This window comes from Pantherophis guttatus, chromosome 1 (assembly GCF_059756535.1).
Source record: "Pantherophis guttatus breed Tessera chromosome 1, ASM5975653v1, whole genome shotgun sequence".
Classification (NCBI taxonomy): domain Eukaryota; kingdom Metazoa; phylum Chordata; class Lepidosauria; order Squamata; family Colubridae; genus Pantherophis; species Pantherophis guttatus.
This window is the reverse complement of record NC_142063.1, coordinates 97,803,192-97,830,072: the sequence shown is the minus strand read 5'-3', so window position 1 is coordinate 97,830,072 and position 26,881 is coordinate 97,803,192. Positions and strand designations below refer to the sequence as shown.

Sequence of the window (26,881 nt, the reverse complement as noted above, 5' to 3'; positions counted from 1 at the left end):
AGTATCATCTGTCAGAACCTGCTCTAGATTACTTTCAATTACCTTAAAATTCTAGCTCCATCAGCACTCCTAGCTTTAGGGCTGTTTCTCTTACAATGGAAATTATTAACAAGAAGTTTTTGTCAAATCCAGTAATGCTACTGGGATTAAGATAGGAGGAAATATGTTGTGAGAATCATAGGTGAACCTTTATAGGCTTTAGCTTCCCTTTATTATTTTGAGCATTTTTACAAGGGAATAGTCTCAGTTTCATTATTATATATAACAGAGTTTACTGGACAATCTATATTAATAATTTAATCCCTAGTAATTGACTATGCAGACAAAAAAATAATTCTATAAAGATTTCCACACAATCTTGAGATTATATAAATTTATAATAAACTTTATAACAGAGATACCAGTTAAACTATTACTACGTGCACAAGATACTTGATTAAAAAGGCAGATTCTTTTGCTGATTTTTAAATAAAGCATGCAGCTATCAAAAATCAGACTAATTTTCTTTTAATAAAAAGAAAAACATGAAATTGTAAATGTGAAACAATTATAATAATCATTGACTTGTTAATGGGACATTAAACAGTTTACTATTATATTATGAAAACAAGGACACAGATCATCAAATGTTTTCTTGTTTGTCCACATTATTAGGAGTTGAACTTGATTTGAAGGAAACTTTATTTTAAACTGCTAATAATATCAGTTATTTTTCTTGGTTTTCACCGAACTGTTTCCTAACTATTTGAACACAGAATGGTTTAATGAGCAAGATTATGTAAAATAATTAGAACGGCTCAAGGGTAATTATAGTTAGGAAATAATGAAATTAAGAAAATATCAGAAACTGTTTCAACTCCTGCCTTCAAAACGATGGTATCTCACTGCACGCCAGAACAACTAGACACAAGAACAGTTTTTTCCTGAACGCCATCACTCTGCTAAACAAATAATTCCCTCAACACTGTCAAACTATTTACTAAGTCTGCACTACTATTAATCTTCTCATCTTCTCATCGTTCCCATCACCCATCTCCTTCCACTTATGACTGTATGACTGTAACCTTGTTGCTGATATCCTTACGATTTATATTGATATTGTTTCCTGATTGCTTATTTGTAACCTGTGACTATCATTAAGTGTTGTACCTTATGATTCTTGATGAACGTATCTTGTCTTTTTATGTACACTGAGAGCATATGCACCAAGACAAATTCCTTGTGTGTCCAATCACACTTGGCCAATAAAAATTCTATTCTACTCTATCAATATGAAGATGATCATACTAATAGTAGATTAACATTCTGCAATATAAAGTTTGTTCCTTCCACTACTGCATTTAAAAACCACCATACCAACCTCAAAGAGGACCCAATGAGGACCCAGATTGTGGGGGCAATAAGCTGACTTTGTATAAATATACAAACGTATGAAGGCTATTGCTTAACGCATTGTAAGCCGCCCTGAGTCTCCGGAGAAGGGCGGCATATAAATCAAATTTAAAAAAAAAAAAAAAAGGCTAACTGGCAACAACAGGGCTGCTCTGTGTTATATATTCCCATGATCTCTTCCCTAAATTCCAAGATGTTAGATTCCTCCTCAAGCACAATGCATGACAAGGTTCGAATTAAGAACTGTCTACAGCAAGATGCCCATAGTTATTAAAAGAAAAGAGCAATACTTGTACAATACAAAATCTATATGTCCTATTGGTTTTCTAATATGTGCATAAATTATTATTACTCTTTTTATTTATGCACTATTCTGTCTTGTGAGCAATCAAGTGGTTTACAAAGGGTGTGTGTGTGTGTGTGTGTGTGTAAGTGTGTTTTAAAGCAGAATAAAACAAGTTCAAAATAACAATGAAAATACTAAAAAGAGAAAATACCAAAATCCTCTAACCATTAAAAGCTTGGCAAAGAGATATATCTTTATATATCAGGGGTGAAATGCTCCCCTTTTGGACAGGATCGCCCGATCCGGTAGCAAGGGTAGCGGGTGGTTCAGAGAAATGGTAGCAAAAATCCCTGCACCTCCCCTCCTCACCCATGCCCAGCTGAGCCACGTGATCATCAGAGGCTTTTTTTTTTTACTTTTAAAAGCATTTTTTCTACAACCTCTTCAACCGAAAAAAAGTTTTTAAAAGGCTCTGATGAACCCAGCTGAGTTGCCTGATCGTCAGAGGCTTTTAAAAGCATGTTTTTTACAACCTCTTCAGCCAGAGGTTGTAGAAAAAATCTTTTAAAAGTTAAAAAAAAAAAGTTGGCCACACTCACCCAGTCACATTACTCCCTCACCAAGCTAGCCCACAGAACCGGTAGTAACAAATTTTACATTTCACAACTGTTATATATTTTCTGAACACTGAGAAATGGGATCAGTTCAGCTTTTCAGGAGGTCCATTTTCTAGGGAACAATGCAGGAGAAAACCCTATCTTCCACCCCCAAAATACAAACCTACTTATAGCAAGGCAGGGCTGCCTTTAGGCTGGGGGACAATGCTCAGAGGATGCCAATATCACCCTCCTTCTGAATTATTCTAAATATGTAAATCTTTGCATCAGTGGCAGTGGTGCCATCAGTCAATGTGACTTAGGGAGTGACTATAGAAATAGTCCTCGATTTACAACCACAATGGAGCCTAAAATTTATGTTCCAAGCAAGGCATTTATTAAGTGATTTTTGCCCCATTTTACGACCTTCTTGCCACCGTTGTTAAGTGAATCAATGCAATTGTTAAGTTAGTAACATGGTGGTTAAGCGAATTTGGCTTTTCCATTGACTTTGCTTGTCAGAAGGTCGCAAAAGGTGATAACATGACCCTGGGACACTACAACCGTCATAAATACAACCCAGTTGCCAAGCAGCTGAATTTTGATCACGTGACAACATGGGGATGGCTATAATGGTCGTAAGCATGAAAAAATTGTCATAAGTCACTTTTTTCAGTACTGTTGTAACTTCCAATGGTCACTAAATGAACTATTTTAAGTCGAGGACTACTTGTACCTTAAGCCTGCACTGTAGCTCAAAAATATATAAATAAAAAGTCCTAGAGTTACTGTTGCTCTAGCAAATTGTGTATCAGCTGCCTATTTAATTTCATTAGTTACAATCATGGTTAATTTTCTGTGTCATTTCAGGATTCAATGGGATGCATATCTCAGAGCAGGCTCCTTGCCTGGGTCCATTCCTTCACCCGCCTTGTGACTGCTCTGCCTCTGTTACCCCATCTTACCTCTCATTTATCTCAATCCAGGAAGAAACCTTAAAATGCTGCCATAGCTCTGAGTTTTAGATAATATATATCATATAATTCAGGGGTGAAATCCGCTACCGGATCTGGAGAACCGGTAGTGGAAATTTTGAGTAGTTCGGAGAACCAGCATATACCATCTCTGGCTGGCCCCAGAGTGGGGTGGAAATGGAGATTTTGCAGTATCCTTCCCCTGCCATGCCCACCAAGCCACACCCACCAAGCCACATTACGCCCACCAAGCCACACCCACAGAACGGGTAGTAAAAAAAATTGAATTTCACCACTGATATAATCCAATCACATCACAATACCCGGATGTCTCTCTATTTTTAAGGGAACGGTAATGCTAGAAACATGTTTACTACAATTTTATGTGGAAGGGGGGAGGCTATTTGGTATTATATCAAATGTGTTCCAAATGGACACAATAAAACTGTATCCTTCCCCTTTTTCAGTTTGGTCTAGCAATGTCATTTTAGCTCCTTTATTTCAGCTTTTTAACCTCGATTATAATTTTATTCTTTGGTTCAACGAACAGTCACTTGAAAAATATAATATATTTGAGTATATCTATTTACTGTATTTATTACACTTGCTTAATCAACTCAACTACTTACATTTATCTTTTTTTTTTTTTTGTAAATTCCCTGAACAGTTTTCAGAAATGTTTAGGCTATTCATAATCCTGCAATTAATGTAAACATTCTAATATTATGTTACAATATTATAAATCCCAATTATATTAGCTTCACAATGCAGCTCTGCTTACTCACTTTACCAAAACAAAAAAATAACAGAACATCATATACCTCTAAATGGATATCAAACCATCTAATACTCTTTCAGTCCCACAGAATATTCTTTTTAGACCTGCTGTTTGTTATTTGGAGAAGGCTGCTTATATCTTGGGTTTTCTCACAATTGCTGCTTCCATCACAGAAACAGTTGTAAATTAAATTAAGAATTTCTAATGTATTTATGGAAGGTTTCTGATTCTGTACTGTATCAACAGCAAAATGAATTAAGTTAAAGAGAACTGAAATAGATTGTATCTGAAGGAGCTCTAAATTCAATTCAGTTCTGGTTGAATATCAAAGTGAATAATTCTTCTGTTTAATCTGTTCTTCATGTTGTCTTTATCACTACCCCTAACTCTTGAATTCTTGCACAGCTTTTAAAACAATGTCATGAGAATCACACTGTGATCTTGAGCAAAGTTGAGAACCTCACCCCTCAAAAAATTACTGAAATTTCAAGAGAAGGCCAAATTCCTCAAGATTACAGCATTCTTTTTGAGATCTCACTGAATTTGTCCTTTTCATGAGATTGTGGTAAGTTTTATTATTGTATGGTTATTTTATATTGGAATCCTAGGGATTGCAATATGAAATTAATGTTCAGATCTTTTCTTTATTTGTTCTGATCAGTATACTATATTTATTGTTGTTCAATAATTTCTTGAGTGACAATTCCTACTTAAACTCTTTGATTTAAACTTCAAGTTCTGAACTGTATAATTAAACTTACCAGTATATCACGTGCTTTAAAAAAAAAAAACTTCCAGTAGTTGAATAATCTTTTTCTAAGTACCGTAAATTTATAATTTAATTTTGTTTGTTAGCATGGCCAGATGCAAGCAAGAACTGAATGATTTTTAAAAGTTTTTTAAAAAAAACATTTTCCTTACTGTCCCATTTGTGCCAAGTACATCAAGAACACATTATAACCTCTGGATCCAACTGTCTACTGTGGACCTCACCCCATTCTTAAGAGGTCCATAAAGGGAGCGTGCATAAGCGCACTGGTGTGCCTACTGTTCCTGTCTTACTGTCCTCATTTATCTGTATTTACTTTCTTTGTTCATGTTTATGTTCATACTTATACTTGTTATCTTGTACTTGTTTCACAAACAAATAAAATAAAATAAAAAAATAAACTTTCATTTACATTATTGGTCAAGTTTATATTTTGACCGATTTACAGAATTGTAATGTAAAAAATCCCAGATTGTGAGCTATTTCTAAAATCAAATTGCTTGGAAATATTCTATTTCTATTTCTATTTCTGTTTCTATTCTCTTATTTGTGGTCTCCTTAACCATTCATACATTAAAAAAAAACTCTGTATTGTCTTCACTGGTTCTTCAATATACTGGATCTCTTTCTTAAATAAAGGCTGTGGGACAATATGCAGATCTTCTCAAGTGAGTCTCAGTTGGATCTTCACCAGTGGTGGGTTGTCCCTTGTTCGCACTGGTTCTATAGAACCGGTAGTAAAACCGGCGGGAGGCTCCACCCACCGATCTCAATGTCATCAGAACGCTTCTGCGCATGCCCCATTGTGAACCAGTAGTAAAGGTAAGTAGAACCCACCTCTGATCTTCACCATGTCAAAATTTCCAGGGATGATACTATGCAACCAAAACAAATGGCAAAAAAACCAAATTGTAGGCAAGAACTCTGACTTCATCTTGCTTCCCTGGTTCTCTTTGCTTAGTTGTGACATCAGAGTGCCAGGAAAAATTTGCTAAAATCAGCATGGGGTGGCTTTGCAAATCCCAAGTTTCCTATCATTTGTTTCCTTGCTGCAGAAACAAATAACGCGGGGCAGGATGAGGGGGAGGTTATTGCCTGGAAACTGATGTTTGTGCTCTCTTTTAGTTTGTGCTAATTAGTTTGTGGGAGTACTGAGAATAGTTAAGATGATATTGTGGATGCTGGGTATGAGATTCTTTTTCTGGATTTTGGGTGAAGATAATAACGAGGAGCAAATGCCCTGATCAAACACTACATTATCTCCCCATTCCAAAACAGACTAATTTCCTCTAGAATTTTGGTGCTGTCTTCAGAAGAACACTCTTTTTCAATAGCATCCTTGTTACTGGAACATTGGGTTTATAGAAGATGGGCACACTTGTCCTTAATTTGATTTCTATTATTATTTTACTATTTCTCAGTTGAAATGAACCCTAGCGATTTAAACAGGAAAAAGTTATGTGGGTGCATTTGAGGACACCATTAGGGAAGTGGTTAAATCTGTTCCCTGTCCTTAGTGACCTACAAGAATAATTCAAAAGGTTGGGAGGTTTACTTTTCATTTGGCAATGGAACATAAATCTGCCTGCATGGGGTTCTTTTGTACTGTTCTCTAAATTTTACTGAAAAAAGCTTAGAAAAAGCCTTCCCTCAACCAGTGCTCTATGTGTTAGGTCTACCACCTCCAGAAATCCCAGCAATAATAACCAACATGAATTTTGGAAGTTTTACAACTAGAAGGCATTATCAAGTCTGACCAGCTTTACAAATTTCCTTATACTGACAATCTAAAATTTTGATCACCTGTAAAATTTCATTTCTCCATATCCTGCTGATTATTGTTCAGTCAGGAATAGTTCTACAGTAAAGCTAATAAAAATGAGTGTAAACTAAACAAAGATTTTCTGAACAAGAATCCATTGGACTTAGATGGCTATAATAAATAAAAAATAAACAAGATGTTTTAAGTTACAGATTTAATGATCTGTAATCCTCAACAGCTTCTAAACTAGATAAGAGCCTGAAGATGACAGGGTTGTGAGCCTGTCGAAACGTTGCAATAAAGAAAAACTTTTAGGGTTCTGGTAGGATTTTAGCTAGGGTTTTAAAGGACCTTGCAGAGTGCTCTGTAAGGATTTTTAGAAGATTTTAAGCTGGGATTTTAACCAGAATTTTAAACATTTTAATCTAATTTATTTAACATGACACGGAAAAACACCCGAGATTTTAATTTTTTGCATATACACATATATATATATATGTTTTTCTTCTAGCCAGGTTTTCCCTACGTAGCCAAGGTTTTTTTTGTAGCTCCAGCTCAGTAGAATCTCATCTACTCGGTTCTGGGCTTTTTTCTTTTCTAACACCTAGCAAGCTCTCACTGTTAGGTGGGAGACCTAAATAGATCCATTTCTAGCTCGTTAGCTGTCATCAGTAGGCCACACCCATATCCTCCCTGTAAAGGCATAGTATCAATTTTCTTACTTCTTCGTAGGGTTTATGTGTGTTTTTCTTCTAGCCAGGTTTTCCCTACGTAGCCAAGGTTTTTTTTTTTTTTTTTTTGTAGCTCCAGCTCAGTAGAATCTCATCTACTCGGTTCTGGGCTTTTTTCTTTTCTAACACCTAGCAAGCTCTCACTGCTAGGTGGGAAACCTAAATAGATCCATTTCTAGCTCGTTAGCTGTCATCAGTAGGCCACACCCATATCCTCCCTGTAAAGGCATAGTATCAATTTTCTTACTTCTTCGTAGGGTTTATGTGTGTTTTTCTTCTAGCCAGGTTTTCCCTACGTAGCCAAGGTTTTTTTTTTTTTTTGTAGCTCCAGCTCAGTAGAATCTCATCTACTCGGTTCTGGGCTTTTTTCTTTTCTAACACCTAGCAAGCTCTCACTGCTAGGTGGGAGACCTAAATAGATCCATTTCTAGCTCGTTAGCTGTCATCAGTAGGCCACACCCATATCCTCCCTGTAAAGGCATAGTATCAATTTTCTTACTAGAAGAAAGAAGAAAAACTTCTTTCTAGAAGAAAAACACACATAAACCCTACGAAGAAGTAAGAAAATTGATACTATGCCTTTACAGGGAGGATATGGGTGTGGCCTACTGATGACAGCTAACGAGCTAGAAATGGATCTATTTAGGTCTCCCACCTAGCAGTGAGAGCTTGCTAGGTGTTAGAAAAGAAAAAAGCCCAGAACCGAGTAGATGAGATTCTACTGAGCTGGAGCTACAAAAAAAACCTTGGCTACGTAGGGAAAACCTGGCTAGAAGAAAAACACACATAAACCCTACGAAGAAGTAAGAAAATTTATATGTATATATATATATGCAAATATATATATATAGAGAATATGCAGTTTGAATGTGAATAACTAATAAACATTCAGTTTATTCACAAAGGTTTTGAAGTTATATGAACAAATGGCAGTGTATGTCCTTAGGTCTAATTATGTCAGCCTTCTGAGGTAGACCAGATAGGACACATGACCAGATGAGCCAATTCTACTTTACTGCAAGACTACATTAACAGAATCTTGCAAGTCTGAAAGTACAAATCTTCCACCATCTTTTTTTTGTAGCCTAACAAATTAGAAAGTTTCCTTTCTGAGTTTCTTCTCTGCCCATTATGCTTTTGTGGGCTGCACCCTCTTTTATCTGACTGTTCCCTAGGTAGCATCTCCCCCCCCCAGTCATTCCCACACACCATCACAAATTGGCAATACCAATATTCAAACAACTTTTAACTGTACATTTGCTTTCCAATTAAAATAGAAAAGAGCACAGGTGTAAATATTTTCCTGAGAAAAGATAGGCTCCACTGATTATTTTTTTTAAACGTGGCCAATTTACTGTGGCAATATAATCTAAATATACATATTTTTATCTAACAGTCAACATTTGGTTGCATAATTAGTTACCATAGGAACTTTGTTAGGGTTACATTCAATGTTCCAGATTCACAACATACTTTAAGAGGAAACAGAAAGATAGGAAAATATGATGCCTCTTTACATTTGTCATACTAGCTTACTTTGTTTTTCAAAAGTTCACTGGCTTACTTTGCTAAATCAACTGCTCATTTCATCCTTGCTTTTTCTCCTTTCCGTTTCTTTTAAAACATTACTCAATGAGAAATTCTACTAAGTTTAATAACTCTTTTAAATTAAACAACTTTTAAGGGCATTAGCAGCACCATCTGATAAAGGATTTATTGCAAAAATATTTTACAAGTATTTTATAAAGACAGCCTTTATGCAAAAAAATAGGTTTACTTTACCTTGTATTGTTCTGCCCATACTCAGTCTTAGAGGCATGCCATATTTTCTTTGAATTCCCATCTTTGACCCAAGAAGAACCGATTAGGAAATGTCCAACAACATCTCTTCTGAGTTGAAATGTATTCTAAATTCAGTGCATCTATGATTAACACATAATATCCGAAGATCAGAAACTAGGAGGCAACACTGTATTATATAATTTGCAAATGCTTTTGCTGTAAAGCTTAAAGTTGCACTAACAAAAAAATTCCATTACAGCTTATTTTAAAAGTACATGTTAAATCCAGTGTAATGCAACCTGACATATTGAATAAACAGCAAGCTGAAGCTTATTTAGAGAGGGAGAGAGAGGGAAGATTATTTTAAGGAATAACTAATTCTGAAAATAAGTTTAGACCTTATTTTAAAAGTCAGAAAAGTTTGCTTGTAATTTGATCTATGGATGGAGGGAATCCCAATTGTGGTCATAAATCAAGGACCACCAGTAAAAAATAAGTTTCAGGGAACAAATTATACCTGTTAATAATATATATTCTTCCAGCTATTATTCCATTTTTAACATAATATAAATTATGTACCTTTTCAACTGATTAAATCCACAGGTGAGCCAGAAAAATTATTTTGCCAGCTAACCACAAAGTTACCTGCATATTAATAAATACAGAGCTTTGATTGGGAAAATAGCCCATTGGTGAAGTATTCCCTTCTCCAAACTAGTTACCCACTCAACTGATTTATCTGGATATTCTTTGGTACAGCATCATCATTATCACATCTATTCCTAGTACTATCTATTACACTTCATAGAATTATCTAATTTCTGTGGACAGTTCCCTTAACTCATTGATTAGCTATAATTCAAGTATCAAGACCCTTTCCAATATCTTCCTGAATACAGATTAGAAAATAGATGTCTCCATTCTCTACTTGCTATACCATCACCGACCATGCAGCTCTCAATAGATTCTTCTTGAGATACTGCATTCCTAGGAGCAGGATACATTAATAAAGCCATTTAATAATGTAACTCTGGACTTGAATGATTGAAATTATTCCCCACATTAGAAATAGTTCCTTCTCTCTTTATGGAATATGATGCTTAAATCTTCTGTTTACATGTGAAATCTCAAGAAAAAATGGCTCCCAATTTAATCTCCATTTATAGACTTTTAGATGTGAGGGTGTACATTAAAGGTTACCACACTAGAAACCAGTCACTACTATCATTCAAAGAGAGGTGCTGAATTTATAGTCAAAAGGATTGGACACCAGAGCAGAATACAACAAGCATTGGTCAAAATAGACATCTGAGGTGGTTATTCATTATATCTTCCCTTTCTTTTCAAGGCGTACCAAAGTTCAACAATTTGTATCACAACAATTGTTTGAAGGATAAAATGAAGAGATCTGAGCCCATTCAGATGATCTGGTATCACATGGAATTTTTTTTCTACATACAGGTAATCTTTGACTTAAAACCATTCATTTAGTGACTGTTCGAAGTTACAACAGTACTGGAAAAAGTGATTTATGATAGTTTTTCACACTTACAACCACTGTAACATCCCCATAGTCATGTGATCAAAATCTGGAGGCTTAGCAATTGGTTCATATTTATGACCTTTGCAGTGTCTCAAGGTCATGTGATCACCTTTTGCCACCTTCTGACAAGCAAAGTCAATGGAAAAACTAGGTTCAGTTAACAACCGTGTTATTAATTTAACTACCACAGTGATGCACTTAACAACTGTGCAAGAAAGGTCATAAAATGGGGCAAAACTCATTTTAAAACTGCCTTGCTTAGCAACAGAAATTTTGGGAGTAAGTCAAGGACTACCTGTACAAGAAAGAAACAGTGCATATACAAATATAAAAACAACGTACGTAACTGAAAAACGGAAAGACTATCAGGTTGGATTACAGTTTTGTAGCATTAAATTTGGTAAATAAATCAAAGCCCCAGCATATATTAAATTAATCCTATTATTTTTGCAAAAACTGGTGTAAAAACAAAACAAAAAAAAAAAGCACCAAGAAAATTAACTAAAGGTGCATATTTAAATTTATAAAAATAAATTTTAACTTAGATATTAATTAATTAACATTAATTCCAGAAAAGAATACAGTGCAATTAAATGATGAGTAAACACGATGAATATGACAAGTCTCAGACACTGTAAAACTGACATTCAGTTCAGTCTTCTCAAACTTGGGCAATGTGTTCAATTCAATTCCATAACCAGTTATAGCTATTGCTGAGAATTCTGGTTGCTGAAGTCCACACAGTAGAGACACCAAGCCTGAGGAAAGATTGAAATCACTGATATTTTTGGTACGAAGCCATTGTGCTAAGATACAGTTTATGAAGTTTTAATTTTAAAAAAAACCTGGGAAAATGGTAAGATCTTAATTAATTTGTATACTTTCATATGAAAATGGAAAAGAAACCAAGAACTTATAAAAAGCCAATTATGTAATCATGATTTTATAATTTCACTGCAAAGAAATACCAAATAAACGAACTACTGCATATACAGGATAATGATGGTGTTATTCATTCAGTCATGTCCAATTCTTGGCAATTATATGGACAGGTCTTTCCACATCTTCTGATCTTGCGCTACTTGTTGTTCTATGCTCTGTCTGGTGTCAGCTATGATGGTATCATTACACAAAATAGTTTATACATGAAGCCCAACAAGCAAGACCTATTTAATTCTCACTTGTATATTACATATTGTTTAAAAATGCAGTTATTCACACCTCTCTGTAATGTTGGAAACTTGAAATTACCATTGCCAGGAAAACTATGGCTCCAGAAGTCAAGAAGGGAAAACAAATCGGTAGCAGGAATATTGATTTTGAGCAAAATAGTACCTTCCTAATTTAAAAAAGGCAAATATAACTCAGTTTTAATCAAGTATCAAGTTCTATAAGCTAGATTCATAAATGTATATTAACCCTTTTCTATGACACGTTCAAAGTAATTTTGATACCTTATATTGAAAGCTTAATTCCCCTTTGAATACCATCTGTAAAAATAATTCCAGAATTAGTCAAATTAATCAATCAGAACCAAGCAGTAATATAAAGAGATGCAATGGGGGATTTAGGCTGATGGTGGCCGCAGCCTGATGCAAGCTTTTCCTTTTCCAACCTTTTCCGTGTGACATGATACATGCCTAAAATGGCAGAATTGTGATGCAATGCAACTTATCTGTCTCATGATAGTGGCGAGTACTCTAAATCAGGGGTGAAACCAGCAGGTTCTGACAGGTTCTGGAGAACCGGTAGTGGAAATTTTGAGCAGTTCGGAGAAATGGTAGTGGAAAATTTGAGTAGTTCGGAGAACCGGCAAAAAACCACCTCTGGCTAGCCCCAGAGTGGGGAGGGAATGGATATTTTGCAATATCCTTCCCCCAGGAGTGGGGAGGGAATGGGGATTTTACAGTATCCTTCCCCTGCCACGCCCACCAAGCCATACCATGCCCACCAAGCCATGCCCACAGAACCGGTAGTAAAAAAAATTGGATTTCACCACTGCTCTAAATGTTGTTGGAATCAAGTTTTGTGGCACGTTTTCCTTGATTAGAAAATACTTTTATGTTAAATGCAATGTTTTAAGGCATGCACATGAACACTTATAAAAGTATGTGTCTCCTTGTGCATAAACAATAAATCACTGTTCACTTAGATCAGGGATCATCAAACTCTTCAGCTCATCGATCCTTTCATGAAGCTTCAAATTCAATTTATGAAGTTCATTAGACCCCAATGTTACATGAAAATAATTCGATGAATGCCACTTTAACTAATAATGACAGCATCAACAACCTCTTTGATAGTCCCATTGATTCTTGGGAGTCAATACTGACCACTTAGGAAAAACCTGACCTAGATGAACTTGACCATTCTAGAAAAAAGAAAGTTACTATAAATAGGATTAATTTCAATTATAGCGTAGAACCACAATTGATCCCAAATTTCTGTGGCTAAGCAAGACAGTTGTTAAGTGAGTTTTGTGCCATTTCACAACCTTTCTTGCTATAGTTGTTGAGTGAGTCACGGCAATTGTTAAGTTAGTAACAAGGTTGTTAAATGAATTTGTTAAGTTTCCCCATTGACTTTATTTTATTTTATTTTATTAAGTTTCTATATTGCCCTTCTCCTGAAGGACTCAAGGTAGTGTACAGCCAGAAATAAAACCATGACAATAGAAAAATTAAGAACAAGTTAAAACACTTAAATCAATTGGCCGAAAATTCTAATAAAACAATCCATTAAAATAGTAAAAATATTATTATTTAGGCCAGCCCTGCTTGTTGGAATAGTAATGTTTTTAGGGCATGGCGAAAGGTACGCAGGTCGGTAATCCTATGAATCTCTGGGGACAGCTCATTCCAGAGGGTAGGAGCCCCCACAGAGAATGCTCTCCCCCTGGAGGTCGTCAGCCGGCATTGTCTAGGTGATGGCACCCGGAGGAGCCCCTCTCTGTGGGAGCGTACCGATCGATCGGAGGCTATCGGTGGCAGAAGGCGGTCTCGTAGATACCCAGGGCCCATGCCATGGAGCACTTTAAAGGTGGCAACCAACACCTTGAATCGCACCCGGAAGACTACCGGGAGCCAGTGCAGCTCGCGCAGGAGCAGTGTTACATGGGAGCGTTGGGTCGCTTGTCTTTGCTTGACTTTACTTGTCAAAAGGTTTCAAAAGGTGATCCCATGACCCTGGGACACTGCAACCATCACAAATGCTTGCAGTTGCCAAGCATCTAAATTTTAATCACGGGAGTGCTATAATGGTCTTAAGTGTGAAAAAGATCATAAGTCAGTTTTTTCATTGCCACTGTAATTTCAAACAGTCACTAAATGAATGCTTGTAAGTCAAGGACCATCTGTAATAGTTGATTGGGCAAATGATCTGGGAAGCCAAGGCTACAGGCTGAATTTGGAAACTGAAGAAACATAGGAAAAGACTATTACAAATTAGTTCTATATCATGCCAAGAGAATTATATGACTGACTATGTAAGCCACTAGGAACTGCGTCTGAATCAAAAGCAATTTTCCTTTCCCTCTCAAGTTGTATTTCCCACAAGATGTCTACTTCAAAATCCACCGGCTTTCTAGAGAGTACATTGCAATCCCCCCTCCACACACTATTTCTGGAGATCATTCAGAAACTTCAGCTCATAGAAAATATCTGAAAATTGTCTGTTGATGAAGTAGAAAAAACAAGATAGGAGAACGCTATCGTAGATGTGGGCAGCCTGTACTTTATGGACAACTATGAGTTACCTTTTTTAAGACAGATCTCTTGAGATTTCACTGTCAGAATTCTCTGCCCCTGTTCCATCTGGCAACATCATTTCATCAACAACCTACTCATGTCACTAATGTTGCTACCTCCAAGTGGTAGTGGTAGTAAATAGCCTTCTGCAAGGTCAAAATATGAAGAAAACAGAACAGAACTCAGAACCACAGAAAATTGAGTACAGGTACTCGAACACAAAGAGCACGCAAAGTTTGAAGGCTTGAAACTTCAGAGCTGCACTTTTCTCAGTCCTAACTAGTTGCAGGAGGAAACTGTCTGTTAACATACTGTTAGAAACAACCAAAAATGATTCCCAAGAATAGGCCAAAGGAGACACGGGGACAGGCCAAAGGGGACATAGGATGGTGTTTTGGAAGAGCGTTCCAACAGACTTGAGACATGTGTTAACAGAATAGAATTAGTAGAAATAGAAATAGAATAACAGAGTTGGAAGGGACCTTGGAGGTCTTCTAGTCCAATCCCCTGCCCAGGCAGGAAACCCTATACCACTTCAGACAAACGGTTATCCAACATCTTCTTTAAAAATTCCAGTGTTGGAGCATTCACAACTTCTGCAGACAAGTTGTTCCACTTATTAATTGTTCTAACTGTCAGGAAATTTCTCCTTAGTTCTAAGTTGCTTCTCTCCTTGATTAGTTTGCACCCATTGCTTCTTGTTCTACCCTCAGGTGCTTTGAAGAATAGTTTGACTCCCTCTTCTTTGTGGCAATCCCTGAGATATTGGAACACTGCTATCATGTCTCCCCTAGTCCTTCTTTTCATTAAAATAGACATACCCAGTTCCTGAAACCATTCTTCATATGTTTTAGCCTCCAGTCCCCTAATCATCTATACTTTATTTGGACAAGTGTGATTAGGCACACAAGGAATTTTTCTTTGGTGCAGAAGCTGTTAATATACATGCAAAGCAGTAGAGTAATAATAATCAAAATAATGATACCAATAAGAAAGGGTAGTAGAGAACATGAGAAGGAAAATACTACTACACTCATACAACATGGGTGAATATACCTAGACATAACACGGTATTATGAGGATTAGGTGTTCAGCAGAGTGATAGTATGAAGGGAAAAACTGTCCCTGTGTCTAGTTGTTTTGGCATATGATTCCCTATAGCCATGATGGCGAACCTATGGCATGCGTGCCAGAGGTGGCACGCAGCGCCCTCTCTGTGGGCACGTGAGCCATCGCCCCAGTTCAGCTCCGCTGCGCATGCACGTGTGCCTCCCGCTGGCCAGCTGGTCTTCAAGTGCCACACATGTGTGGGGGGTGGGGTGCATGCGGGAGGCTACATGTGCATGTGTGGGTGAGCGGAGCACATGCATATATGGGGGCTGTGTGCATGTGCAGGGCCTGTGGGCGGATTGCATTTTGGGGTTTCGGGTGCACTTTGGGCACTCGGTCCAGAAAAGGTTAGTCATCACTGCCCTATAGCAACATCGTTGCTTTAGGTGTTAACCTACCTGGATGAATATGATGACTAAGATTAAAAAATACCTATTTTGGCTCCATATTGCTAATTTTTTTTAAAAAATGTGGCTCATGGTTGCCAGCAAGAACCCCATTTTTCATTGCTGCTAATTAATTCTTAAGACTCAGTTCCAAGTACTAGATAAAGAAAAGATGAAAATGAACACAGTGAACTACATTTTGAAACTTGGAAAATAGATTTACTACTGTGACTGCAGTAACACATTTAAGAAACACAGCATATGAAAATATAGTGACACAGAAAGACCTAAATGCTTCAAGTCCTAATTATGTCAGTGAGTCTCTACTCTCTTCAGTGAATATCCCTAGGATTTAAGACCAATAGCAATAGCCAGTTAGAAATTCTGATACTAAAAACAAGGAAACAAATTCAGGGCAGAGAACTGTTCATAATACTCCAACTAGATACTTTTTAGGAAGAAAGGCATAAACTCTATGACTATTGATTTATGATGGAGCAAAGCAATGGCATATCTTACATTTTTAAAAATATTTTTTTAACTTGAAAATCAGGACTTTGCCAAAAAGTACATTAATTGACACAGAAGGAAGCCTACACAAAACTCAAAACACAAAATGACAATTTGAGAGATCTGGCCATATAAGCATATGCAATTTGGCTAGTTGCCCATGGGTCCGGACACTCAAGAATACCATTGGGATTATAATGAAAATGTTAAAATAGTTATCCCACATTGCTTATTTATTTTTAGTACCATTAATTTTAGTTCACCCAAAGATTCTTTGACCAACAGCCTGTTTATAAAAAGTTTGGGCTGTTTGCATGACAAATTGCTTGATTCATTCTCTACCAACACAAAAGATTCACAAAGCATTTTAGTCATGATTTTTTTTCCGTCTATTTGCTCTATAAGCAATGTGAGCTCATGTATATTGGAAGGAGAAAATTGTGTTCTGTTCCTTCCTCTTGGTTTTTATAAAGAAAAATCTAAGCATGTATTTGATAGACAAGAAAAGCCAAAGTTCCTGATAGGGGGAAAGAATCCCAAAGTACGTAAAATAAATAGAAAATATCCTTTCTGGTACATTGGATCCTACTGCAGGTAGTCCTTGAATTATTACCACAATTGAGCCTAAAATTTATGTTGCTACTGAGACATTTGTTAAGTGAGTTTTGCCTCATTTTACAACCTTTCTTGCCACAATTGTTAAGTGAATCACTGCAGTTGTTAAGTTAGTAACTGAATCTGACTTCCCCATTGACTTTGCTTGTTAGAAGGTCACAAAAGATGATCACATGACCCTGGAACAGAGGTGGGTTTCAGCAGGTTCTGGCCAGTTCTGGAGAACCAATAGTGGAAATTTTGAGTAGTTCAGAGAACTGGTAGTAAAAATTCTGATTAGCCCCGCCCCCATCTATTCTCTGATTCCCAAGTCCAGCTGATTAGGAGGAAATGGAGATTTTATAGTAACCTTCCCCTGGAGTGGTGTGGGAATGGAGACTTTAGCGTATCCTTCCCCTGCCATGTGCACCAAGCCACGCCCACCAAGCCATGCCATGCCACGCCATGCCACGCCCACAGAACTGGTAGTAAAAAATGTTGAAACCGACCACTGCCCTGGAACACTGTAATTGTCAAAAATATGAGTCAGTTGCCAAGCACCTGAATTTTGATCACATGACCTTAGAAATGCTGCAATGGTCATAACTGTGGAAAATGGTCATAAGTCACTTTTTTCAGTCACTAAATGAACTGTTGTAAATTGAGGATTACCTCTATTTGAAGAAAATGAGAGTACAGGCAATAAAGCCATTTAGTAACTCATGAAAGTAAATTTCTCATATTTCAGTTTTACTGTTTAAAGAAAGCTCCAACATTTACCTATGGACCTACTGCACTCTTAAATCAGCCATGATTCAACAATTATTTGGAGCGGGGGGGGGGAGCCCTTATGTGGAAACAAGATGCCACAGAAGCACAGTGTTCTGCAAAAAAATGCCTCCCTGCATCACCATCACATGCATCTATCTAACAGTTAAATATTCCTCATGCACACAAAATATGGTCAGTTTCTATTTTGGATGGACAACATATTGTTCCACAGAAAAAGCCATGATTAATATGACACTGCAATGACAGCCTTATCCCAAACACCAGTGGTTATCAGTACCATTTACAGCTTGTTGTGCTTAGTCCTTTCTTCAGAATTCCAGAAAGCTCTTCCAATTTGATGGAGTAGCTTTTATATGTGTGGAAAATTTAATGAAGCCTGACTAAATGATGTTCTTTCTAGGGTGCCAAGTACCTTCATATAAAGATGCCCTTGAGTTAAACTTCACTCTGGGTAGCTCCCCAGACACAACCATATAATTTTCTTGGCAATAACATGGATGACTTGCCAATGACTTCTTCCATGATGGTTTTCAAGTTTTACTCTAGACTAGGGGTGTCAAACTCAAGGCCCGCGGGGTGCTTAGACCTGGCCTTCGGGGCTGCCCTGGAGACAGCAAAGGATTGGCCTGCAATGCCTCTGCCAAAGAAAACAGAGTTCCATTTTTGCTAGCAGAGCCTTGCAGGAAACCATCGCAGCCAGAAACGGAGCCTGCAAGGGCCTCCCAAGCTCCATTTTCGCTGGCAGTGGGTTGCAGGAGGTCGTTGCAGCCAGAAACAGAGCCTGGAAGCCCATTTTGGGGGGCAGAGTGCTCAGGCAATCACAGGTTTGATTTGATTTGATTTTGATTTTATTAGATTTATATATCGCCCTACTTCCGAAGGACTCAGGGCGGTGAACAGCCAAAAAATAAAACACATAGATTACAAAATTTAAAAGACGGTATAAAACCACATTAAATAATTTGGCCCGGAACAAATTAAAAACACCCCCAATGGTTAAGACTAATTTAAAATTTACAATTTAAAAAGGGAAAAGTTAGGCCAGGCCAGCCTGTTGAAATAGAAAAGTCTTGAGGGCGCAGTGGAAGGTGCATAGATCTGGGATCCTCCGTATCTCCGGGGGGAGCTCATTCCAGATAGCAGGTGCCCCCACAGAGAAGGCTCTCCCCCTGGAGGCCAATGGCCGACACTGTTTGGCCGACGGCACCCTGAGGAGCCCCTCTCTATGACAGCATACTGGCCGGTGAGAGGCTACTGGTGGCAGCAGGCGGTCCCGTAAATATCCAGGTCCTAAGCCATGGAGCGCTCTAAAGGTGGTAACCAAAACTTTGAAGCGCACCCGGAAGACCACCGGGAGCCAGTGCAGCTCGCGCAGGAGAGGTGTTACATGGGAACGCCATGTCGCTCCCATAACCACCCATGCGGCTGCACTCTGCACCAGTTGGAGCCTCTGGGTGCTCCTCAAGGGGAGCCCCATGTAGAGAGCATTACAGTAGTCCAGGCGGGAAGTGACGAGGGCATGAGTGACCATGTGTAAGGAGTCCCAATCTAGAAAGGGACGCAACTGGCGAATCAGGCGAATCTGATAAAAAGTCCTCCCAGCCACAGCCATCAAATGCTCTTCTAAAGACAGCCATGAATCCAGGAGGACACCCAAGTTGCAAACCCTCTCTGTGGGGGCCAACGATTCGCCCCCAATAGTCAGTGATGGCACCAACTGACTATATCAGGACGCCGGAAACCACAGCCACTCGGTCTTGGATAGGTTGAGCCTGAGTCTGTTTCTCCACATCCAGATCCGCACGGCCTCCAGGCACTGGGACATCACTTCAAGGGCATCATGGGGTAGTCCGGGGTAGAGATATACAGCTGAGTGTCGTCAGCGTACTGATGGTACTTCACCCTGAAACCACGGATGATCTCACCCAGTGGCTTCACATAAATGTTGAACAGAAGGGGCAAGAGGACCGACCCCTGTGGCACCCCACATATAAGGCACCTCGGGGTCAACCTCTGCCCTCCTGCCAACACAGACTGCAACTGGTTGGAGAGAAAGGAGGGGATCCACTGCAACACAGTGCCCCCCACCTCCAACTCTTCCAACCAGTGCAGCATGATACCATGGTCGACGGTATCAAAAGCCGCTGAGAGGTCTAACAGGACCAGGACAGAGGAGCAACCCGTCCCAAGCCCTCCAGAGATCATCAACCAATGCGACCAATGCCGTTTCTGTGCTGTACCCAGGCCTGAAGCCGACTGGAACGGATCCAGATAAACCGTTTCATCCAGGTGCTGGGGAAGCTGTCGTGCGACCACACTCTCAACAACCTTTGCCACAAAGTGAAGTTTTCCCGACACAAGTGACATTGAGCTGGCCATGCCCGCCCCGGCCATGCCCACCCCACCCCTGAGGTCAGACACAATCCTGATGCAGCCCTCAATGAAATCAAGTTTGACACCCCTGCTCTAGACTACACTTTGGATGTTCCTGGAGATCTTTTAAACAAGTACTAGCAAAACCTGATCTTAGTCAAGCACAGACAAAATTCATTTGTGTTTGCTTGCACCTGCAGTCATCTTGATTTGTTTTCAAATAGTTGGAGACCTAATCATACCTACCTTACAAAACCTATTCTTTTCACATATTCCTTGTTGCTCAGGGCATTGGGGATGGTTTTTTGCTCTAGAAAAACAAGAATATTTTCTAGGCAGACTGAAGGCAAGTGAATACTAATAAACACAGACAGAAATCCAATGACAAAATACTATGCCTTTGGCCCAATGCATTTCAAATTTCAAATTCTGCTCTCCAAATAGTATTTGTATATTACTGAGGATACCTTTCTTCAATCTCAATCCTCAAGACATGGAATGCACAAATAGCAAACTATGGAGCAAGAAAGAGAAACTCTGAGAGTTTTGATTTCCAAACTACCTTCTGGAAACTACCAGTAATGTACAAGAGAGAAAAGGTGAGCAATTCTCTCTTGTAGCAAACGATCACAAAAGGACAGAAGGGAAGATGCTTGGTTTATGCTACCGAAGCCCCAACTTTGAGATATCTGGTTACTTATACTGCTAGGGAACTACACAAATCTGTCACTGGTTCCAATTTTGTCATAGGTTTGGCAAAAGTCCAATATAAATACTTGAGATGCAAACTGTATAACCATTTGTAATTGTGGTCTTAGTCTTTTATGTTGGTCTTTTATGTTCTTGTTATCCTGAAAATATCTGGATATCATATATTTTTGCTGTTTCTTTATTTGGAGCTGGAAGACTCCAATGCATATTCCACTCCCAGATATGAATAAGAATAATTAAGTCCTAGTAACTAGTCAATGCATTTTGTACAAATTCACACTTTGAACCTAAATGCAATCTATGACATTTCAGGCAAAATGTTTTTGGAGAATACAGTCCTAATATGATGGATGGGGCTAGTCTCCTTGAAGTAATCAGAGGCATGGCAGTGAACTGTTGTCAATTCTCACATCAGTTAAAGAATGTAATTGCCATAGTAACCGTGGAGGCATTTAAACAGAGCAACAGACTTTTTATAGCATCTTTTTGCTTGTTAAACTGGCATGTGCTTTTATATTCAGAGCAGATACAAGATGGCTTTTAAGGCAAACATGAATGGAAGGAATTAAAGAAGGTCCATAGATAGGGTATATGATTTGCAAATTCTTGGGAGCATTAAGAGTCTTCAGTGTGATCATTTACTTTTATATTTTATGTATTAAAATAAAGAATGACTAGTATTCAGTTCTATAGAGAGAAACCATTAGAACATTCTCACCTGGCCCAATTTTCTGCCAAAGTAGCATTTTCAATTTGCTCTCAAATTCAGATTTTCCAAGCTCTTTCTGAGAAAACATTCTGTATTTGTTTAGTGTCCCTACTAATAGCAAGTCATGTCTGCAATGGAGGCTTATTCACAGATTGGGAAGTAGCGAAAGAAAGGTACTTGGCATTTGCTGAGACTTGTTTATACTGATTGTTGCTTCATAGTTTACAGAGCTGAGTGTTGCTTCTGAGTTGGCAAGATTATAAAAGAAAATCCTAGCTCTTATTCAGCTTACAAAACCTATATAGGAAAACCTGCCACAGCAATACACACAATAGGATCCCAATTGTTTGGTTCAAGATGGAAGTGAATTAGGATATAGAGCCAGGTCTGAACAGGGATGTTTCTAAGGGAATGGTTACTGACTTAAATATCACCTGAGATTTTAATGAGCTATCCAAACTTTAATCAGCAATATGGGTTTCATGCAGTTGAAGTTCTTCCCATGACTGATTTTTGAGTCAATCTACTGTATGTGAATTAGAGCGATCAATAGTGATGTGTTTTATTTTTATTTTATACTGTACCATTGCAGCATATAATGTATATCAGGTGTGGGATTCAGACACTTCGGACCGGTTTGAGCGAACAGGCGCTATGCCGTCCTATTTAGTTGTGTTTTTTAAGCCGCGTGCATGTGTACAAGTGAACGCACGAGCAAAGCACATGCACAGAAGGCCATGCACTCACATTTTCAGTGCTGGGGCGAACCGGTTGTTAATTCATGTGCTGCCCACCTCTGAATGTATTACAGTTTTAGAAAGAACCATATTATTTAGCATTTTTATTGTTTAAGGAATTTATACAACACAGATGACCAGACTCAGATTACCATATTTTGGATGCATTACACAAAAACCTAGCTCTCTGGAGAAGGTTATAGTGGAAATGGAAGAAAAGGCAACCAACAGCAAAATGGTTGGGCTCACCATAGGGTCACCTATGGAAAACCTAAAGTACTAAGTTAGGAACAAATTGTCACAAAGAATATCTGTATGGCTGCTAAGAGTTGACATCAAAGTAACGGCACATAATCAATAGGAAGATGGAAGAGTCAAATATTTACTAAGATGGAAGAGTCAAATATTTACTATGCTATTTTCTTTTATTATATACTTATTTGAACAGGGGGAAAAAGCATTTTCCCTCACAATAAAATACATGATTAAGATGACTAAATAGGTAGGAATTCTTTAAAACATGTTATTAATAAATTTGATCCAAATTTTATTTTCTTCTCACCATACAGTGTAATGGTGTGAGCTGATAGTATCAATAATTTGTACCCATAAATCGGTTTATTTCAATTCAATCTTTTATATTATGGTTTTTACCACAGGCTTCCCTTGAAATTTCAGTTAGGGTTTTGTTTTGAAAGTTCTGTGTGTAATAGCTTCCTGAGCAGAACATGACCGTGTTCTTCTATCAACAATCTGGACCACTCTACTTCATCCCCACCCCCTAAGAAAGTTTTGAGGCCTTGGAAGATGTAAAAACAGGTGATTACTTTTTTAAAGGGATATAAAAACAAATTATATTTTTAAAAATTGCATCAGGAACGAGAAGCTGAGTGAAGCTTCTTCCCTTTCCTAACTTCACACTCACTTTTTTTTTTTGCCTTCCTGACTCTTTTCCAGTCCCATCTTTTTTTCTTTTTTTTTTTTACTGCCTGCATGTGGCTGATTCTACTATTGTGTTGTGGATTAGATCTTATTCATTGCGATTCCTCTTGGTAGTACAGTGGTCTAAGCCACCCTGTTATTAAGCTGGTTATTAAGACCAGCTGCCTGCAATTACTGCAGGGTTCGAATCTCGCCAGGCTCAAGGTTGACTCAGCCTTCCACCCTTTCTAAGGTAGGTAAATTGAGGACCCAGTTGTGGGGGCAATAAGCTGACTTTGTATAAATATACAAAAGGATGAAGGCTATTGCTGAGCACATTGTAAGCCACCCTGAGTCTCCGGAGAAGGGCGGCATATAAATAAAAATTTAAAAAAAATGGGCTATTTAACATTTTACACAGCAATGAAGATTTGCCCAAAACCATATGCACTTTTAAAATGGTCACATCTTTGAAAAAAAATCTTTTTAAAATAAGGATGGACTGGGAAACACCTCCATTCAGAGCAGTGGTGTGTTTCAAATTTTTTTACTACTGGTTCTGTGGGCATGGCTTGGTGGGCGTGGCATGGCTTGGTGGGCATGGCAGGGGAAGGATACTGTAAAATCTCCATTCCCACCCCACTCCAAGGGAAGGTTACTGCAAAATCCCTATTTCCTCCCGATCAGCTGGGACTTGGGAGGCAGAGAATAGATGGGGGCGGGGCCAATCAAAATTTTTACTACCAGTTCTCCGAACTACTCAAAATTTCCGCTACATATATATATATGTGTGTGTGTGTGTGTGTGTGTGTGTGTGTGCGCACACGCGTGTGTGTGTTTTACTACCGGTTCTCCAGAACTGGTCAGAACCTGCTGAAACCCACCTCAGAGTGTCAATAAAGTTGAATGGAGATATATAAATGATCTACAGAGCCTCTTATCCTCAAAGGAAAGACTGGCGTTCAACAGTACCATTTAAAAAGGGAAATAAGATCTAATGAAGGCCAAAACCCAAATAAAGGCAAAAGGATAACACACGCATTACATGTTCTGGCAAGACATCTTCTCAATAAAAAATCAATGAGTGCTGTGTTATCAAGGCAACTTAATTTTTTGTACATCATGATTTAGAGGCGACAGATGGTTAATTTCAGGTATTTTTCTGCCCACGAGACATTTTTTTAATCTTGAGCTCTTCCACAAAATGCTAGTTTATATCATTAAGCCTCATTTATACATTCCTAAAAATAAGATCCAAAGCAAATATTCCTATTTAAAAAGCACTAAGTTACCTTTCTATAGGTTTTGTTAAAACCCACAAGTTAATATAGTTTTCCTGCATGAAAATAAGTGCAATTTGAAAGTTTTCATATTCAACATCTAGAATGTCACACCTGAACACTTCACTGTAAGCATTACAAGCTATAGACTGTAGTTGATTGTAGTACTTGCTATAAATATTAAGAACATCCTCTGTTTTCCTGAATGATTTAAAACTTGCTTCAAATTATATATCATCCAGCCCTTGAGACGTGAAAGCAAAATGATAGCCTGGTGATCTTCCAAGAGTAACATACAATGAAGGCAACCAAGTCCTTATAGTAAATCTTTAGATTTCTAATCCTATTGTGCTCTGCATTCTGTCTCACTCATTCACATACATAACAGCAGGGGATGTTAAAATGTGAGCATTAAAGTGTGACATTTCCTGCTTTCATTTTTTTGGTTTAGAAAATGATGTCAAACATATCAAAAGTATTCAGGAACAGTTTGGCCCTGAATCTCAAAGACCAGGTATGAAAGCTATTTTCTGATCCTTAGAGATTACAACTAACTCAAACTCTTGAATATACAAGAATAAGGGAAAAAAAGAAAGAAAAACAAATATAACATGCATTCAAACAGAGCAGTAAATTAAGGGAGAAATGTACATAAGAAATTAAGAACACCAGAAAGCCCAGATATGGGAGCTTAACATGTACTTAAAGGAGATCATTCAGAAGGAACAGAAATAATGTATTCTATTGGAAATAGCACAGTGCTGTTCAACATATTTCTATAAAATGCTGTAATGCCTTACAAAATACATACTTTTTCAAACAAGCTACAGTTTATCAACCATATTACAAATGTGCAATAAATATTTCCAGAAGTTGGAATTCTTGACAAATTTTAATAAGAGAGTATGATGGAATACTTTTAAACCAGCCCAGATTTGCTTGTATAAATATATTATCCCCATAATCTTTCAGTTCATGGTTGCCAACAAACCTGAACAGAGGTATCAGAATACCTAATATACTTTAAAACAGTTATTTATAAACAAATTTTAATTACCTGCAAAGCAATTACAATCCAATCGTGCAGTAAGGTTTTTTTTTAAAGTTCATTTACACTTAATTTTAGAAATCCTTAAAGAAATCTCCAGGGTTTGCTTATAGGTGTTTTTTTAAAAAAAACAATCAAAAAGAAATGGAATCACCATTCCAATGTCACAGTTTTGGAGACATCTTCTGAAAAGACAGGTTCCAAAGTTAAGTAGATACTCCATCAATTTGACTCTAGACTCTATTAAGTGAGCATATAGCATAGAAGCCCATACAGTTGTACGTTAGTGCTAGAATGCTTATTTTTACACTCATTTATAAATGGATAGTAGTTAATCATCTCAAATTTTAAATAAAGAGCTGTACTTAACAATTAACGTAAAATCACAATTTACTGATAAAATTAATTAGTTTAAACATCAGCTGACATTACTTGAGCATGGTTTTAATAGTACAGGAGAAGGAAGTTTGCTAAGTACTTTACCAAGATACCCCTGCTTAGGAAACTGAAATCCAAGACAATAAGACTTATCTAAAGCATAATAATGTGGTACTGTACCTTTAAGGTAGAAAAAGGTTCCTTGGCTGAAGAAAGTGCTTTACTCTTGGTTCGCAGTGACCACTTACCTAAAACTGAGCAGTTCCTAATTTTCCCCATTCAGCAAAGCTTCTCTCTCTGTCTTTCTCTCTCACTCTCTCTCTCTCCTATTCACTCTGGGAGCTTTTACCATTTAAGGTCAATGTGTAACATCTGGCTCCCTTAACAAAGCTAAAGCACTTGCTAGACTTAGCCAAGCTTCTAACATTAAAAATGCATTTTAAGAAACTATTCAGAAAGCTAAGTGAATGCTTTCCCCTATTTTAGCAGAAATGCTGGGGGGGGGGAAAACAGATTAGCATTCTCTCACAGTTTATAACACGAGGACATTACTCATTTCTGAATAACTAAATTTAAAATGGGCACATAGGAAACAGATGAAATCTCAAGATTGTGTTAACTCTTAATGCAGGTATATGTATTAGCAAAAGCATTTTTCTGAGATCTTCTTTTCACACTACTTGTGAACAAAGCTTTCAACAACATATTAACTACACCTACACATTTTGGAAAAACCTCTGACCCAGTTCCAGATTAAGACTGTATTCTCCTATTTAAAAATGTAAACTAAAAATGCATATCCAAAAGGATGCTATTTACATCTACTTGCATCTTACATAATAAGAGGAGAGACAAGCAGTAGTTTATTTTTATACCATGAATCTCACCTAGCAGAAACCTGATTTTAAAATTTGGACTGTCGAAGTTACTTGTAGCCATAAACTCCTAGTTTTTATGGCCTTAGACAGAATAG

General features: G+C 37.7%; 1 protein-coding gene across 1 annotated transcript in view; it reads right to left on the bottom strand.

Moving 5' to 3' along the window:
• The window catches only part of IRAG1 (inositol 1,4,5-triphosphate receptor associated 1), an 86,469-nt gene extending 60,250 nt beyond the window's left edge, over nucleotides 1–26,219 (bottom strand). The window contains exons 1-2 of the mRNA XM_034417080.2: nucleotides 26,089–26,219; nucleotides 9,071–9,210 (exon numbers count right to left, since the gene is read on the bottom strand). The gene's annotated coding sequence lies outside the window, so the exon portion shown is untranslated. The remainder of the gene's footprint in view (nucleotides 1–9,070; nucleotides 9,211–26,088) is intronic.
• Nucleotides 26,220–26,881: the final 662 nt, after the last annotated feature.